We start from the raw sequence: 9,829 nt of genomic DNA, 5'->3' as shown, positions 1-9,829 counted from the left end.
TTGTTCAATTATGAACATTTTCACAATGACCATAAAATGACAAAAATGAATCAAACCACACACCAAAGAAGGCAGTAAATATGAAGACTTTAATTTATTTGTCATTTTAATGTGTTTCCCAGCATTACAGTATGTTAATTACAAAACGTGACAGAAAAAATATAGGAAATTCTGGCCATGAGGGCAAGGTTAGTTTTATATTCTTTGCCCGTTTCGAGGTCTTGAACAACGAACCACTGGCTGTTAAACTGACTGGTGGGAACACACGGAACCCACCATTCACGGTCACATCCGCAGAAGTGGCAAAGACTTTTGGGAAGACAAACCCACGGAAATCAGCCGGACCAGACAACATCCCTGGACGTGTACTTAGAGCCTGCTCATTGGTGCTAGCTGATGTCTTTACGGATATATTCAATTTGTCCCTTGCACAAGCCTCAATTCCCACCTGCTTAAAGAGGACCACTATCCTGCCGCTGCCAAAAAACAACAAAGCATCCTGCCTCAATGACTACCGACCGGTTGCACTGACTCCAATAGTGATGAAGTGCTTCGAGAGAATCGTCATGAGGTACATCCAGGCCATCACTCCGGACACTCTGGACCCTCTCCAGTTTGCATACAGATGGAACAGATCCACAGAGGACGCCATCAGCACAACAATGCACACTGCCCTGACCCACCTGGCAAACAAGAACAGCTATGTGGTTTGGAAGCTGCACAGTACAGGATCATAAGGCACTACAGCGAGTGGTGAAAGCTGCTTGAACCATCACTGGAACGTTCTTACCATCACTGCAGAGCCTATACCAGGCCGGAACCATTAGGAGAGGCACTAACATCATCAAGGACAACAGTCATCCCCAGCACAGCCTTTTCACACCCTTACCATCAGGCAGACGCTACAGGAGTGTCAGAGTCAGAACCTCAAGGTTGAAAAACAGTTTTTACCCACAGGCCATCAGGCTTGTGAACAACACCCATCCACTGCCTCTCCACCCATCACAGCAGACACAGTTCACCCTCTAAACCTGAGAGGTGTCAACTACCCCCCATCCCTCCTACACACACTTACACATCCACAACGCCAATATCATCAGAGACCACAGACTACCTCCGCCTACCTTGTGTGCGCAAATACACACCCCCACCTCCACTGCGAATAGACCCAATCTACCTCTGCAGAACTTTGCACATGTACGACTACTATGTTTACATTGCGCACTGCACACTTTATATACAGATATAACCTCGTTTCTTGGATTTTTGCACTAATAGTAATTTTAGTAATTTTTGTAATTTGTGACCTTGCGCTAATGGTAATTTTTGTAAATTTGTGATTTACGCCATCTGTTCTCCTTGTGTTTTTTCTTTCCTTATGTCCTTATAATTTATGTCATAGGCTGCTGAGAGGATTCACAGAGTAAGAATCTCATTGTACGGTGTAACAAACTGTTTACTGTACACATGACAATAAAACTCTTGAATCTTGAATCGTGAATTTACTTGAAGCATGCAATATTATTCATAACATATGTGTGTTGTAAAATTTAGCCGGATTTTCCCATTAGACTAATTTCTCCTTTTAGGCAAGATTTCCTTCAGCTATTCAAAATTATTCTTTTTTTACTTTGATTCTACGCCTTATCTTATAACACATATATTTCACAATTGCAGTAGTACACAGTACGACAAGTGATACAAAAGCAAACAAAACCACAATAACATCCACTGAATGATAAGCGTACCATGGCATCTTGTACGATTCTGTCCGCAGGTGAGCGGCACCTTTGTGCCTCATGACAAACTCTATCCAGAACATGGCTCGGTCCAACGGTTTCATCGGCTGGTCCCGATGTAATCTGGACAGATGCTGCATTTTTATCCTATAGGACGGATCATGAAGCACTTCTTGAACAGCTTGAAGGAAGGTGTTTCTATCCATAGTAGCAATATCCACAATCTTGGCGACACCCTTTGCCTTCATCCTGGACAGGTTGTCAGGCTGATCAAAAACTAGAGGAAGCCCAACGATTGGAACACCATGGTAAATGGCCTCCTGAATTCCGTTGGTCCCCCCATGTGCCACAAAGGCCCTGGTCTTTGGATGTCCCAAAAGATCATTCTGTGGCATCCATTTGACAAGAAGGGTGTTGTTGCCAAGACTGGCAGGTCTTTTTCCTATGTGCCTCCAGATCACCTTCTGAGGCAGTTGGGCAAATGCTGCTCCAATCTCCGCAGTAATGTCGTGTGGAAGTTCACCAAATACTGTGCCTAGAGACATGATAATGACACCATGTTCTCCAGAACTCTGAACAAATTCCTCAAGGTCTGTGGGGAGAGGTTTGGGTGGTTTGCACTGGAATCCACCCATGTAGACAACATTGGGCATAGTGGGGCGTGGGAATTCAAACACAAAATCATTCCTCATTAGCCAAATATCAGCTCCTTGAGTCAATGTAAGAAGATCAGCATCAGAACCAAAGTATTGCTGACATATTGATGTATAGTGATAACTCGCGATTGCCAATTGAGCTTTCCCAAGGAAATAGATCAACACATTCTGGACTCTTTCAATAAAACTCATGTTGTCTGTTAACTCTGATCCAGGGAAAGGAACATAGGAGAGTGGAGAAGGAGCAATGGCAAAATGACCTTCTCCTAGCGAAGTCCATCTAACATTTAATACAAGAGGAAGGCCTAATCGGTGTGCTAAGAGTACCCCACCACCAGTGGCTGGGTCAGTCAGAACAAGGTCATATTCAGAAGCTTGAAGGGACTGCATTAACCTACTGTCTTGAAACATTTCATGAATCATGTTACACACATGATAATGCATCTCTGACCATTTCACTATGAACTCAAAACTCATTTTGATTTGTGTCCAGAAAGATGCACCTTCTATTCGTATCTGAAGGAGTGAAGATGCAAAAGATGCAATAAATCTTTCATCATACCCACCTCTCATAGGCATGAGAACTGAGTTATAGTATGATGAATTTTTGTTTATGTACCAGCTGTCAGAAGGAACAATGACTGTGATATTGTGGCCCCTTGCATGTAACTCTTCAACCAGCACTTTCATGTTGATCCAGTGACTTCCATCCACTGGAAACACCAAAACCTTTCCACCACCGATGCCAGGAGGGCAGAGCAGAAGTGGGGTCAAAACGAAGACTAAGAGATGCATCTTCCCGTAGAGTCCTCTCCTCACACCTGGAGAGAAAATAAGTTAGAATGTGATTTCCAAAGCATGTTATTCACATGTATATCCCTGTTATGACAATAGTACTGCAAATTCATTATCTGTAATACCTGCATATTTTGGCATGCTTACATGTATGCTCCCTGACTTAACTTATTATGGCTGGGATTTGGTTACTCACTCACGGCATTCATATGTCACATCTAACACAGAGCATGTGAGAGGCTTGTCATCGATTCTATAAGTAGCTACTCATGCAATGTGCGCCAGCAAGAACTGTGCTACGAAATTACTATTCACAAATGGTATCTTTCAATGTATTGTGGGAAGTTCTCCTAAGTTAACAATAGGGAAACGTTTGATGCTTTTGGGACCCACTCTACGTGTAAATTCAGTACACTTGATTTACCCCAAATTTCAAAACACGTCTTGCTGCATTTCGTAAAGGTGTTTTCTTAATATGATTTCTATTTATTATTTTTCACCGTTTGTCTAATTCAGGGTGACAGCGGTTGGGATGCTTTCCAGCTTTGGAAGATTTGGTCACTGAGACAGAGTACACCCTGTACATGACACCAGTCCTTTATATACTAGCCGCACTCCCCTTCACTCACACAGTAAGGGCAATTTAGGGTAAACAATTACACATTTCATCAGATGACAAATGACATGAACAGATGCATTTAGACTGTGGGAGGAAACTAGAACACCTGACCCAAACAAACATGGCAGAACATGTCAACTCCACACAGGCGGAGCCAGATTCAGACCTGCAGCCCAACACCCAAAGCACTATGAAACAGCAGTGCTACTTACTGTGCCATCATGGCACCTAAAAAGTCAAATCTTTTAGCACTCCTGTTTTCCTAAAGAAAGATTGCTTCAAAGATGCACTGGTTAACACAACTAGTTTAACAGTGTTAATTAAGCAGCAAACAAGGTCCAAATACTTTACTAAAACTTCAGAAGTTAGAATTTCAGTCACTAAAACTCCAAGTGCTTGAGAAATAGCATGTGTGTTTGTATGGCACTTGAACTGCCTTCAGTGCGCTTTAGTTTACTGTGATCAGTTTCGAGAAAAGTATCTGCTAAAAGTACAGGATTCTTTTTCGAAATCACCATGTACCAAGCATAATCTGCTCATAATTTGCTAATCATACCACAAAAAATGAAAAAAATCAATGAATAGAAAACAGAAGCTATTTATTGCATGAATTCTCACCCAGATCCAGGCCAGATGCCCTGCTGCATTCAGATTTAGAGACACAGCTAGCCTTCGCCTGAGAACAAACGGCAAACAACAAAGGTTCTTCAGATTAACACAAAAACATCACAAGGATGACTCAAGAAAAATAAAATATTAAACGTTACACTTGCCGTTACTGCAGCCACCTGTGGGGATGTTAGATAAAAAAGCACAAAAACCGGGAGATTCTACACCTTTTCAAACGTCATAGCAGCATTAGAAGGACCCGAGACCTTTGGACCCGATTGTGTTTGTGGCCCGAGTAAAGCTCTTTGCTGCCTGGGACAATTACCTTTGCCTTACCCACAGTGTAAGGCAAACATTAATAGTATAGAGCTCTCATTACATTATGTATATATATATATATGTAAGCTCTTCCTGCAATAAATAATATACACATATTATTTTGCTCCATTATAGTTCAGGACCCGTCTTGGGTGTGTCCCCTCCCCCTCTGGCCTTCCGCCCTGTGTTACCGGGTAGGCTCCGGTTCCCCGTGACCCCGTATGGGACGAGCGGTTCAGAAATTGTGTGTTTGTGTGTGTGTGTGTGTGTGTGTGTCTGTGTGTGTGTGTGTGTGAGTGTGTGTGTGAGTATGTGTGTGTGTGTGTGTGTGTGTGTGTGTGTGTGTGTGTGTGTGTATAGCTCAGGAAATCTGCCTTTTATTAGATGAGAGCCTTTAATATATACAAAAGGAATTTCCTCTATTTTTCACAACTTGTGCTTGTTTCAGTTTTTCCTTTTTAAAACTTGTGCTTGCCACGTCAGCATGACCGGCACAACGAGCCGCACCTGGGAGCCAATCAGGACGGGGGCATAAAAGGCAACACCAGAACCAAATCTAATGTGGAACCTTGTTCGCCTCCGAGACACCTGCGCTCCTCGCTCCTCGCTCCTCGCTCCTCGCTCCTCGCTCCTCGCTCCTCGCTCACCCGCCTACCCGCCTACCCGCCTACCCGCCTACCCGCCTGGCTTCCCAGTTTACTGACTGCGTGCCTCCCTACCGACTTCGCTTCTTGGATCAACCCTCTGAACGACGTATGCCCCTCGGTGACCTTTGCCTATCTGCGACAACGTATTTTGTATTTCCCTAATAAATGTCTTTTTCGTCTGGCACTTGGGTCCGTCCTTGCTAAACCGAACACGGAACATGGCAGAAGGTTCCGCCTCGAATACGGACCCAGCCGAACAAGAACGTTTCCAGAAAGCCCTCTCCGCTCAGGGAGTGCGATTAGGCGTGATTGAACACTCACTCGCGGGAATCACTGAGGGGTTCCAGGCTTTGGTAAGCGCCCTGCAGGAACAGGGACTACTCGCCTCCAACGAGCAGCCTCGGCCACCTGCGCGCACAGCACCTGCGCGCACAGCGCCTGTTCAACGCGACGCCCACTCCAATTCTCTTCCACCGCCGCATCAGGACCCACGACTGTTACCTCCAACACGCTATGACGGTAACCCCAACCGCTGCGCCGGGTTTGTCAGGCAGTGTGAACTTGTGTTTGCCAGCTTGCCGCAGGTGTACGGTTCGGATCACAGCCGTATCACTTATCTGATATCACTGCTCACGGACCGGGCACTGGATTGGGCGACGGCGACGTGGGAGTCGTGTATGCACAGTACGTATGATGATTTTAAGACACGGTTTCCTGCTGTTTTTGGATTGCCCCTGGCCGATGAACAGGCAAGCGATAAGCTTTTAGACATCAGACAAGGAGACCGCCCCGTGGCGGATTATGCCATCGAATTCCGCACGTTAGCGGAACTCAGTGGCTGGGGCAGTCCCGCGTTACTAGCCTGTTTTAGGAGGGGGCTGAATATGCGCATCGGCAAGGAGTTGGCGTTCCGAGGAGAAAAGTGGACCTTGGACCGGTTTATCGAGACAGCCGTTGCACTAGACAATACTGCGCGGGATCAGCACACCCGGACAGAGACAGCCCCAGCCGAGGGGATCCGGAGCCGATGCAGTTAGGACATGGCTGGCTTACCCCAGCGGAACGCCAGAGGAGGATACAGGGACAGCTCTGCCTGTACTGCGGGACCCCGGGTCATCTCCGACTTCAATGCCCTGTGCAACCAGGTCACCAGGTGAGTGGTACTCTCCACTGCAACCATTTCACAGTACCCATTGTAATATCCTGGGGCACGGGGGAGGTGGTGGCTCAGGCTTTGGTTGACTCCGGAGCGGCAGGAAGTTTTATGGATGCCACATTCGCTAAATTGCATAAGATCCTGCAAGTGCAGTGCCAGACGCGTCTGAGAATTAATGCCCTGGATGGACAGCCATTAGGAGGGGGATATGTGGATTGTCAGACTGGACCATTGCAGGTCACCGTGGGGGTTTGTCACCAGGAGACTAGCCAATTGTACCTAATAACCTCGCCAGATGTCCCTGTCATTCTTGGTTTTCCCTGGTTGTCTCGTCATGACCCAGTGTTTCTCTGGAGTTCTGGGGAATTGGTTTCCTGGGGATCCAAGTGTGGGGAAACCTGCCTGAAGTTGCCATGCAGGGCTACCTCCATCGAAGGGGCCAATAACCAGCAACAGACTCTTATCCCTCCGGAATATCTGGACCTGGCAGAGGTGTTCAGTCAGACCCGGGCAGCTGAGCTACCGCCTCATCGACCTGGGGACTGTGCCATCAACCTCCTTCCAGGTACCACACCGCCGTGTAGCCGAATCTATCCCTTGTCACGCCCTGAACTCCAGGCTCTACAGCAGTACATTTCTGAAGCCCTCGCATCTGGTATAATACGTCCTTCCACATCACCCGCATCCGCCGGGTTTTTTTTTAATCGCAAAAAAGGATGGGGGACTCCGTCCCTGTATAGACTACCGAGGCTTGAACAGCATCACGATAAAGTATCCGCACCCCATGCCTTTGATCACTGTGGCCTTAGAACAAGTCCGTCACGCCCAATGGTTCACTAAACTAGATCTGCGCAGTGCGTATAATCTCATAGGGGATAAGAAAAGGAGACGAGTGGAAGACGGCTTTCAGCACTACCATGAGGGATTTCAAGTATCGGGTCATGCCTTTTGGACTCGCAAATGCACCCAGCGTCTTCCAGGCTTTTGTCAACCAAGTCCTAGGGGACCTGGTGCAGAACGGGGTCCTCGTCTACTTAGATGACATCTTGATCTACTCCGCGACCCTGGGATCCCAAGTCCAACTGGTCAGGAAGGTGCTGCAGAGGTTGCTCCAGCATCGCTTGCTCGTGAAGCTAGAGAAGTGTGAGTTTCACCAGAAACGGGTCTCCTTCCTTGGCTTCATACTCTCCCATGATGGCATTGCTATGGACCCCCGGAAGGTTCGGGCCATCCTAGAATGGCCCCGTCCTACTAACACTAAAGCCCTCCAGCGCTTCCTGGGCTTTGCTAACTTTTATTGCCGATTCATTAGAAACTTCAGCACTATTGCTGCCCCGTTAACGGCCCTGACTGCCACCAAGACACCCCGACTACCGTGGACCCAAGAAGCCCAACGTGCTTTCGACGACCTCAAGCGGTGATTTTCCACAGCGCCCATTCTACGTCAGCCAAACCTGGAGCTGCCTTTTGTTGTGGAGGTAGATGCCTCGGAGACTGGAGTGGGTGCGGTGCTATCACAACGCCAAGGCCAACCCAGTAAGATGTATCCATGTGCCTTTTTCTCTAGAAAACTAACTACCGCCGAAAGGAATTATGATATCAGGAACCGGGAACTGCTGGCCGTGAAATTAGCATTAGAAGAATGGCGCCACTGGTTGGAGGGCGCCAAACACCCATTTGTGGTTTTAACTGATCATAAGAACCTTGAATACTTGGAGTCTGCACGACGCCTAAACCCCCGGCAGGCTCAGTGGGCCCTCTTTTTCTCTCGTTTTGTCTTCACAGTGACCTACAGACCCGGCTCCAAGAACACTAAAGCAGATGCTTTATCACGTCTGTATGAAGAACGGCCCGAGCCCCAGGAACCGGACTACATTCTTCCCAGAACCTGCCTGGTTGCGCCAATTCAATGGGAAGTTACTCGGGACCTAAACCAAGCATTAGCCTCCGAGCCAGAACCCCCAGGTAAACCCGCCGGCAAACAGTATGTTCCCCCGAGCTTGCGAGCCACCATCCTCCAGTGGGCACACGGCCACCCAGCCACCGGGCACCCTGGGTTTGGTAAGACTCAGACACTTTTGCAACAAAAATTCTGGTGGCCGTCACTGAAGGAAGATGTGTTAGACTATGTGAGGGCCTGTCAGATCTGTGCTCAAACCAAGGCCTTCAACCAGAAACCTGCCGGTCTCCTTGAACCTTTACCCGTTCCCAACCGTCCATGGTCTCACATAGCTCTAGACTTCTTAGTGGACCTCCCGAGATCAGAAAGCAATACTACTATCTTGTCGTACTAGACCGATTTTCTAAGGGATGCCTCCTGGTACCACTTCCAAAACTCCCCACTGCCCTAGAGACGGCTGAATTGCTGTTTCACCATGTATTTCGCCTCTATGGTCTCCCAGAAGACATTGTCTCTGATCGGGGGCCCCAATTCACCTCCAGACTCTGGAAGACCTTCTGGAAGAAGCTAGGGGTTACAGTAAGTCTGACCTCAGGGTACCATCCTCAAGCAAACGGGAAAGTAGAAAGGCTACAACAAGATATTGGCCGGTTCCTTCGCAGCTACTGCCACGACCAGTCCCACCAGTGGGTCCGATACCTTCCGTGGGCCGAGTATGCTCATAACACACTAACACATACTTCCACAGGGTGCTCCCCTTTTCAGTGTATCCTGGGATACCAACCTCCGCTGTTCCCGTGGCACCCTGGCTCCAGTGATGTGCCAGCTGTCGATGACTGGTACCGAAACAGCAGGAGAGTATGGGAGACAGTGAGAAAGCACCTTCTCCAGAGACAGGCCAGTATCAAACGGCAGGAAGACCGCCACCGGCGACCTCTCTCCCTCATGCTCGGACAGAGAGTCTGGGTAGCCACCAGAGGTCTCCAAGGGACCTACCTTTCGAAGAAACTCAGCCCCAGGTATATAGGCCCCTTTAAGGTGCTCTGCCGGATAACACCCGTCTCGTACAAACTTCAACTGCCGCAATACTTACGAATTCACCCAACGTTTCATGTGTCCTTTTTGAAACCAGTAGCCACCTCCCTACATCTACCTCAACCGCCTGTGCCTACACCAATAACGCTACCAGATGGGGGTGGTACAGCGTACGCAGTTCGCGCCCTGCTGGACTCCCGTCGCCGAGGAGGGACCCTCCAATATCTCGTAGATTGGGAGGGATACGGGCCGGAGGAACGGAGTTGGGTGGCAGCTAGGGACATTTTAGACCCCGACTTGATTTCTACTTTCCACAGGGAACATCCGGACAGGCCCGCTCCCAGACCCCGGGGTC

The 9,829-nt window shown here is 48.2% G+C and overlaps 1 pseudogene; it reads right to left on the bottom strand.

Moving 5' to 3' along the window:
• Nucleotides 1-1,431: 1,431 nt before the first annotated feature.
• LOC114910912 (UDP-glucuronosyltransferase 2A2 pseudogene) lies at nucleotides 1,432-4,606 on the bottom strand (annotated as a pseudogene).
• Nucleotides 4,607-9,829: the final 5,223 nt, after the last annotated feature.

Source organism: Scleropages formosus, chromosome 7 (genome assembly GCF_900964775.1).
Source record: "Scleropages formosus chromosome 7, fSclFor1.1, whole genome shotgun sequence".
NCBI lineage: Eukaryota > Metazoa > Chordata > Actinopteri > Osteoglossiformes > Osteoglossidae > Scleropages > Scleropages formosus.
This window is presented reverse-complemented; position numbering and strand designations above follow the sequence as displayed.